The sequence below is a fragment of the Capsicum annuum genome, chromosome 2 (assembly GCF_002878395.1).
Source record: "Capsicum annuum cultivar UCD-10X-F1 chromosome 2, UCD10Xv1.1, whole genome shotgun sequence".
Taxonomy (NCBI): domain Eukaryota; kingdom Viridiplantae; phylum Streptophyta; class Magnoliopsida; order Solanales; family Solanaceae; genus Capsicum; species Capsicum annuum.
Window position 1 is genome coordinate 68,979,298 of NC_061112.1, and position 8,130 is coordinate 68,987,427.

An 8,130-nucleotide genomic window follows, 5' to 3' on the forward strand; every position below is an offset into this window, starting at 1 on the left:
CTTGTTTTGGATGTGTCGTAATAGGGCACTAGCTCAGAGAGTGCCCCAGGTATGAGTTAGTTGATCAGACAAGCTAACATGTATTTCCACACTCTTATTGAGTAGGTTATGGGATTCATTGGGCTGGGTCAGTAAAAAATGAGTATTTTTGCTTCCAATTAATAATGGAGAACTTTAAAATGTCTCCCCAAATAACTAGAATCATCAGTTTGTTCAAATTTTAAAATTTAAAACTCATTTGTAAGTCTTCAAGTTTGTAAGAACTCCAGCATTGGAGTTTTACACATATCCTTTAAAAAAATACTTATAAAATTTACATGTAATATTAATAGATACATTTATAAAAAGAAGAAGAAAGACTCCTGCAACTCTGCTCACCTAATGGGTTTTCACAAATAAAAGGCAAAAAAAAGACTTTCACATCTAATATTCAAGTTGAAAGAATGAACATGATTGATGTTGTAGCAACATTGAGAAACATCAAATAGAATCTTTCTTCCTGCTATTCAACGACCTAATGACATAACATCAGCTACTTTAATTTCTATATCCTTACAAATGGAAATCCCATCCCATGTATGTTATTCTATGAATCCATTAATTATCTCAACTTCTCCGGTTTTTCAAAAATTTATGCAAAAGGAAAAAAGTGAAAGAAAAATAAATGAATCAAGATATGCATATTTAATACTTTTTATGCATTTATTTTCTACCTCTAATGATTTAGTAGAAAAACTAGTTTAACTTGAGTGACTTTATTGATACAAAATAAACATAAATATAGATAATTGAGTGACTGTGTAGGTTATTCGCTTCATTGATCACTAATTTACGATCTTCACAAGCATATTGTTTCTGCTGAAGAGTCCAAATACTAAAACACCATGATAATAGATGAACTTTTTGGATCTTTAAAGGTGTATGAAGAAAGACTAAAGAAGACAAGACAATGATTAATCGAACAATAAGCTTTGCAAGCAAGCATATGTCCCCTATTGAATTTATGAATGCTAAGAATATGAATGCAAAGAAAATTGCACACCAAACTTGGACTACTTATGTCTTTGGTACATAATCTTCAAGGATATGGTCCGAATGTGCTAGTACATTGAGACTTCTTAATTAGCTAATAGTAAATAGCCCAAGGGCCATGGAACAAAAGGATTATCTGGGAGCTAGATCAAGGTATTGATGATAATTTTCTAATCTCATAGAATAGAATATGTGTCACGCTCTGATCTTACACCCTGAACGTAACATGACACCTGAAACCACGAGTGATCCCAAGCGGACACTTGGTCTGGCAAACTATTCATAAACTCAACTTTGAAACTATGCAAAAGCTAGAAATAAAGTTATGGGCTAAATATAAACTTTAATTTGAAATACTGAATATCAACTTGAAAGAACAAAACAACCAATTGTCTAATGTCTAATGAAGCCTTTATAACTCATGAACTGAAAGAGTTGTTGGGATATGACCTTAAGCTACCTTTATTGAAAACTACCAACTAGAATTGAAACTATCTAATAAGCTGAAAATCTAGCAAATCATCACCAAATCCTTTGGATGCAAAGGAGGACTCACCACAAGCTGATACTGGAAGGTCTAATGAAAGGTCTAATTGTGGTCCTGAGTCTGTATGCTAGAATATAAATCAAAAAATGATATAGCGCAGAAAACATCAATACTTGAAATGTATTGGTACGTAATAGCGAATTAAACAGTAACATGAACTAACTTGAAGCTGAAACTGACCAAACATTTGAATTAGATAACTTCAATTTACATGAATAAAGAGATATGAAATCAAAGACATACTAACCTTTTCTTTCAAAGCTGTCGGGACTAAAGTAGTACAAAAGAACGAGTTACTCAAAACAATGAAAACATATACAAACTTAAATATTAGAACTCATGAAAATTAAGCCCAAAAATAATTACTTGTAATATCGTAGAAAATACCTTTAATACAATCATCATAAATAATAAGTAAAATATTGATTCTTACTAAAGTGGGGGAGTTTCTCTTAACTGACATAAGCCATCTAAGCAACATAGAGTCAAATGTCTTGCCCACATTGAGAAGAATCATCCTATACCTTGTCAAGGTGTAAGAAGAAACGTAACTTATGGATCCAACCCTTAGCTCGAAGGCAAAACCTATAGTAGCAGTGTAGTTATGGGGCATGTAACCTTAGGCTCATACCCAACTCGGTGCTAAATAATGCTTCCCAAAACATAATAAATGCTCATATCAAAAGTCTTAAAATACTTTCTAAAAATATATTAATCTGTAGAATACCATATCAAGAAATTATCTTCTCTGCAAACCTTGACTCTAAATTATTATAACTTGCTTACTCTTTCCAAGATAGGATAACTTCTTCTCACTTTTTAAGTCATGGTATAATATATATAGGGTTTTTTCTAAACTTTCATAAGTTTATCTCTGAATATACTAAATAACAAGACTATAATTAAACCATTTAGAACATGAAATCAATTTTTAATAAAAATTTTCAAGTTTTAAACTTTATGTGAAAACTAACTCTTGTTTATGGGCATCAAATTTTAAATTCAAGAAACGACCTTAACTGGGGAGTAACTCATAATACTTAACACACATAGAAGAAAATTATAACAAAATCAAGAACAACACTTAGAATATTTAAATCTTAGAATCCTAACTCAAATTCATAACTTAACATGAAAGGTATTGCTATTATGTACCTTAGAGATGAAAGACAGAGAAGAATCCTTTGAATTTAGAGCCCTAGCTTGATTTCTCTTACAACTTGGAGGTTAGGAGTTTGAGAGAATAGAAGAGGATTTTGATTTGAAAGTGTGAGAGTTTTTGATGTTTTGAGGCGTATTTAACATAGAAGGGACAGTTTTTAAAAGAGAAAAGACCATTTTAGCCCTAGAATAAAATAAAACTGATAAAATTTAATATTAGAAAAGGAGGGTCCACAGTGCGGGGTCCACATCACCATACCTGGCTGTGTGGTGCGCCACTCAATGCAGAGGCCTTCAAGTGGCTCCTTTACTGTTGCTCCACAATGCGGGGCTTAAAGTAAAGGCCTTTGTTCATGGCACCCTATATCTAAAACTCACTTTTAAGTGTCGGAATGCATCCTAAGAGATTCGAATTGATTCAAGGGACTCAAAACTTGGTTTTCAAAGCGTAAGCTAGAATACCAGAATCATAGAATACCATTATCTCCCCCGTGGAATCATTCGTCCTTGAATGATGGACAACTCTAAGATAAAATAACAAACCAAACCATCAACAACCCTGTCCTACACTTAGGCTGGGAACATGAGTCTAGATGTTTCAACTTAAAATCAGGACGTCTACAAAGCGTACATAGACATGAAGTCTTTAGATCACGAAAGCCATGACTTGAAGGATATAAAATGTCCTTAAGAGTTAATAAGATAAGTAAGGCCTTTCTTTTCTTTCTCTAGGGATTGATTATGGACTAGGAGAGGTACTATTAACACACGAAAGCTGGAGTAGAGTAAAGTATCAACTAACATAGAGAGAAAATATGTAAGCAAGATAAGATACAGTCATGCACAAGGACAAATCTCCGAAAGAAACTCAGTGACACTAAGACTAGCCTTGGCTTAACAATTCACCATCTACCCCTTAGACTCAAGTCAATAACTTAGGACTTCAACTATTCCCAATTACTCAACATCCTTATTAAAATCCACAAAACAACATCGCATCAAATATACATAAATTAGAACTCCAAAATTAACCATAGCACCTTCGTACCATTCACTCGCCTAAGTTCTAAGCTAAGGAAACTCAAACAAAGAAATAGAGGTTTGGGGAGACTAACTTTCTACACACAAAAGAAGTTAAAATACATACTAGTCGCAATATCTAGAGGGTTTTTAGGATTCTACTGGCTAGTCAAGGAATACTATTGGTTTTGACCCCCATCGGTTCCTCAAGTAGTTCCATTCTAGGCAACTTGACCTGCTGTAGCATATGATGCTGGAGTCGGAGATCTATCTCCATGGCCTTGCTTTGTTAACAGGCAATCCTTTAGAAAATGACCTAACTGGTCGCATCTAAAACATCCATCTATACAGACCTTATATTCTCCTAGGTGAGAGCTACCATACTTAGCATATTGAGGGTACTTAGAGGACTTCTAAAAAATATAACCTTATTATTGGGGATCAAGTATAGGTATACTGGATGAAGATGGGGCTGGTCCATGTGACTCATAGGAAAGAAAGACATATTACTATTTTTATTATGGTTCACCTCATAGTCTGCTGATTTTGCCTTTTTTCGTTGATGTTCCACAACCTCTACTTTCTTTTTCTTTTCCTCCTCTACCTGTTGAGCATGCACCACCAACCTATAAATATCGATGTCATCATTCAACATTGCTTATTTACACTTTAGTTTTACATCATTAGACATCCTTTAGAAAGTGACCTAATTGGTCACATCTAAAACATCTATATACACCGACCCTATATTTTCCCAGGTGAGAGTTACCACACTTAGCACAATGAGGGTACTTAGAGGACTTCTAAAAAATATAACCTTATGATTGTGGATCAAGTATAGGTGTACTGGATGAAGATGGGGTTGGTCCAGACGATCTCACAGGAAAGAAAGACATATTACCATTTTTATTATGGTTCACCTTATAGTCTGCTGATTTTGCCTTTTTTTGTTGATGTTCCACAACCTATGCTTTCTTTTTCTTTCCCCCCTCTACCTATTGAGCATATACCAGCAACCTAGAAGTATCCATGTTATCATTCAACATTGCTTATTTACACTCTAGTTTCATATCATTAGACACCCAAACACAAACTTTTCTCATTTTGGCTCTTATATTAGACACCAAATCTAGAACATAGTGAGACAACTAAGTAAACTTTGATCATACTCTTAACACTCACAATTTCCTGCTTCAAGTTTACAAACTCCTCAGCCTTAGCCTCCCTCAACTTCTGAGGAAAAAATGATCAATAAAGGCCGCAGAAAAATATTCTCAAACTGTAGGTTCAACATTCTCACCCCTAATCCCTTTCAACTCATACCACTGATATGCCACACTCTTTGACTGATAAATCATAAACTCAACTCCCTCGGTGCCACTAACATGTATAACCTTAAAAATCTTCTCCATCTCATCAATAAAATCTTGGGGATCCTTCTCAATTTTGAACCCAATAAAAATTGGAGGGTTCAATCCCATGAACTGACTGACTTTAGTAGTGTCTACGAATCATGAGTAGAACTAACACTATCTAACCAGGATGACACAATCTAAGCAAGCATCTAAATGATCTATTTGAACTCGGCATTTGAAATTTCACCCTGAGGAGACTATGTACAAGTAAAGCCAATTTTGGGAGCCCTTGGAGGACTAACTAGGGCAGGTGGGACCTCAGTTGGTGCAAGAAAAAAAGAAGTGCAGACTCTATTATGGGTCTACATCCCATGAGTAGGATGTGCAAATGTGGAATTGGCCCCAGTTGGGACACTAAAATTGTTGTGGCTCATTGACCCAAAGTTTGCTTTGGGGGCATGATATGAAAGACGAAAGAGTATTAGGAGCTAAAGGATTTCTCTTAGAGTTTTGAACTATATTACACGAACTAACATGAAAGACGGGGAACTTTCCTAAATGCCCTATAGCTTCCTGATGATAAGTGTGGCGTGGTTCACAGCCATAATTAGGACTCTACTAGACATGACTTCATAGACACCCTAGGACACTTGGACCATATTCACTGATACCAAGTTTGTCACGTCCAAGCCTATATCCTGGATATAACACAACACTTGGAACCACGAGTGATCCCAAACGGACCCTTATCCTGACAAATTATTCATAAACTTAACTTTGAAATTATGCGGAAGCTAGAAGTACAGTTATGGGCTACTAGAAATAAGATAAAATTTAACTTGAAATACTGAATGTCAACTTGAAAGACAACAAAAAAACCAACTGACTAATATCTGATGAAGCCTTTATAACTCATGAACTGAAAGGGTTGTTGGGACATGGCTCTAAGGTACCTTTATTGGAAACTACCAACTGGAATTGAAACTATCTAATAAGTTGAAAATCTAGCAAATCATCACCAAGTCCTCTGGATGTAAGGAGGAATCACCACAAGCTGATACTGGAAGGTCTAATGAAAGGTCTGGTTGCGGTCCTAAGTCTGTATGCTAGAATCTACATAAAAAATGATGTAGCACAAAAAGAGTGTCAATACTTGAAATATATTGGTATGTAATAGCGGAATTAAAATAGTAACATGGACTAACTGGAAGCTGAAACTGACTATACATTTGAATTACATAACTTCACTTTATATGAATAAAGAGAAATGGAACTAAAGACATGTTGACCTTTTCTTTCAAAGCTGTCGGGACTAAAGCAGTACAAAAGAATAGTTCATTCAAAACATTGAAAACATATACAAACTTAAATACTAAAACTCATGATACTTAAGCCCGAAAATAATTAATTAGAATGTTGTAGAAAACACCTTTAATACAGCCATCTTAAATAAAAAGTAACTTGAATAAATATTGAGTCTTTCTAAATTGGGGGAGTTTCTCTTAATCGATATAAATCATGTGAGCAACATTGAGTCCAATATCCCACCCACATTGAGAAGATTTGTCCTACACCTTTCCAAGGTGTAAGACGAAACGTAACTTATAGATCCAACTCTGCCCGAAGGCAAAACCTACGGTGGCAATGTAGTTATGGGGCATGTGACCTCAAACTCATACCCAACTCCCTGCTAAATAATCCTCCCCAGAAACATAATAGCTGCTGATATCATAATTCTTAAAATACTTTCCCAAAATCATATTAATCTCTAAAATAGCGTATCAGAAAATCATCTTTCTCTGCAAACCTTGGCTCTAAATCATTATTACTTACTTTCTCTTTTCCAGGTACAATAACTTCTTCTTACTTTTCAAGTCATGGTATATATATATATATGGCTTTTCATAAACTTTTCATAAATTGATTATCTTTGAATATACTACTATACTTTCTAAAAAAATGACCTACTTTCCTTTTTAATTTATTTAAAAAAGAATCACCCTTTTCTTTTATGGAAATATTTTGATTTCAACTTTTCATGTGGCATGTTTAAGACCATAAGATTAAAGGACATTTTGATACATTTGACACAACTTTAATTTGGAACCACGGGATTAAAAGTCTTTTTTATTTTCTTAAACTCTGTGTCATGTCAAACTAGGTCATTCTTTTTAAAACGGAGGGAGTATGTAATAATAGGACTACTAGTTAAACCATTTGGAACATGAAATCAATTTTAAATACAAACTCCCAAGTCATAAACTTTGAAAACTAACTCTTGTTTATTGGCATTAAATTTTAAGTTCAAGAAACGTCCTTAACTTGGGAGTAACTCATAATACTTAACACATATAGAAGAAAATTATAACAAAACTCATGAACCACACTTAGAATATTTGAATCTTAAAACCCTAAATCGAAATTATAACTTAGCATGAAACTATGACTCAATTGTGGGGATGGACAGAGTTCCCCAAAAAAGGTATTTCTCTTACGTACCTTAGAGATGAACGATTGGGGAGGAGTCCTTTGAATTTGGAGTCCTAGCTTGATTTCTTTTGCAACTTGAAGGCCGGGAGCTTGAGAGAATAGGAAAGGATTTTAATTTGAAAGTGTGAGTGTTTTTGATGTTTTGAGGCATATTTAACATAGAAGGAACGGTTTCTTAAAGAGAAAAGATATTGTACCCCTAAAATAAAATGAAACTGAAGAAATTTAACATCGGGGAAGGGGGATCCGCGGAGCGGGGCCCACAACGCCACACCTCGCTGTGCGGCACGCCGCCCATCTTGGAGGCCTTCTAGTGGCTCCTTCCCCATTGCTCCGCGACAGGGGGCTCAAAGTAGAGGCTTTTGTGCGCAGCGCACGGGCCTGTTTCTATGTCTAAAATTAACTTTTAAGTATCGAAATGCATCCTAAACGATTCGGCTTGATTCAAGGAACTCAAGACTTGATTTTTGAAGTGTAAACTCGTCTATAGAATACTAGGATCATGAAAAAAAATTCCGGAGCGTT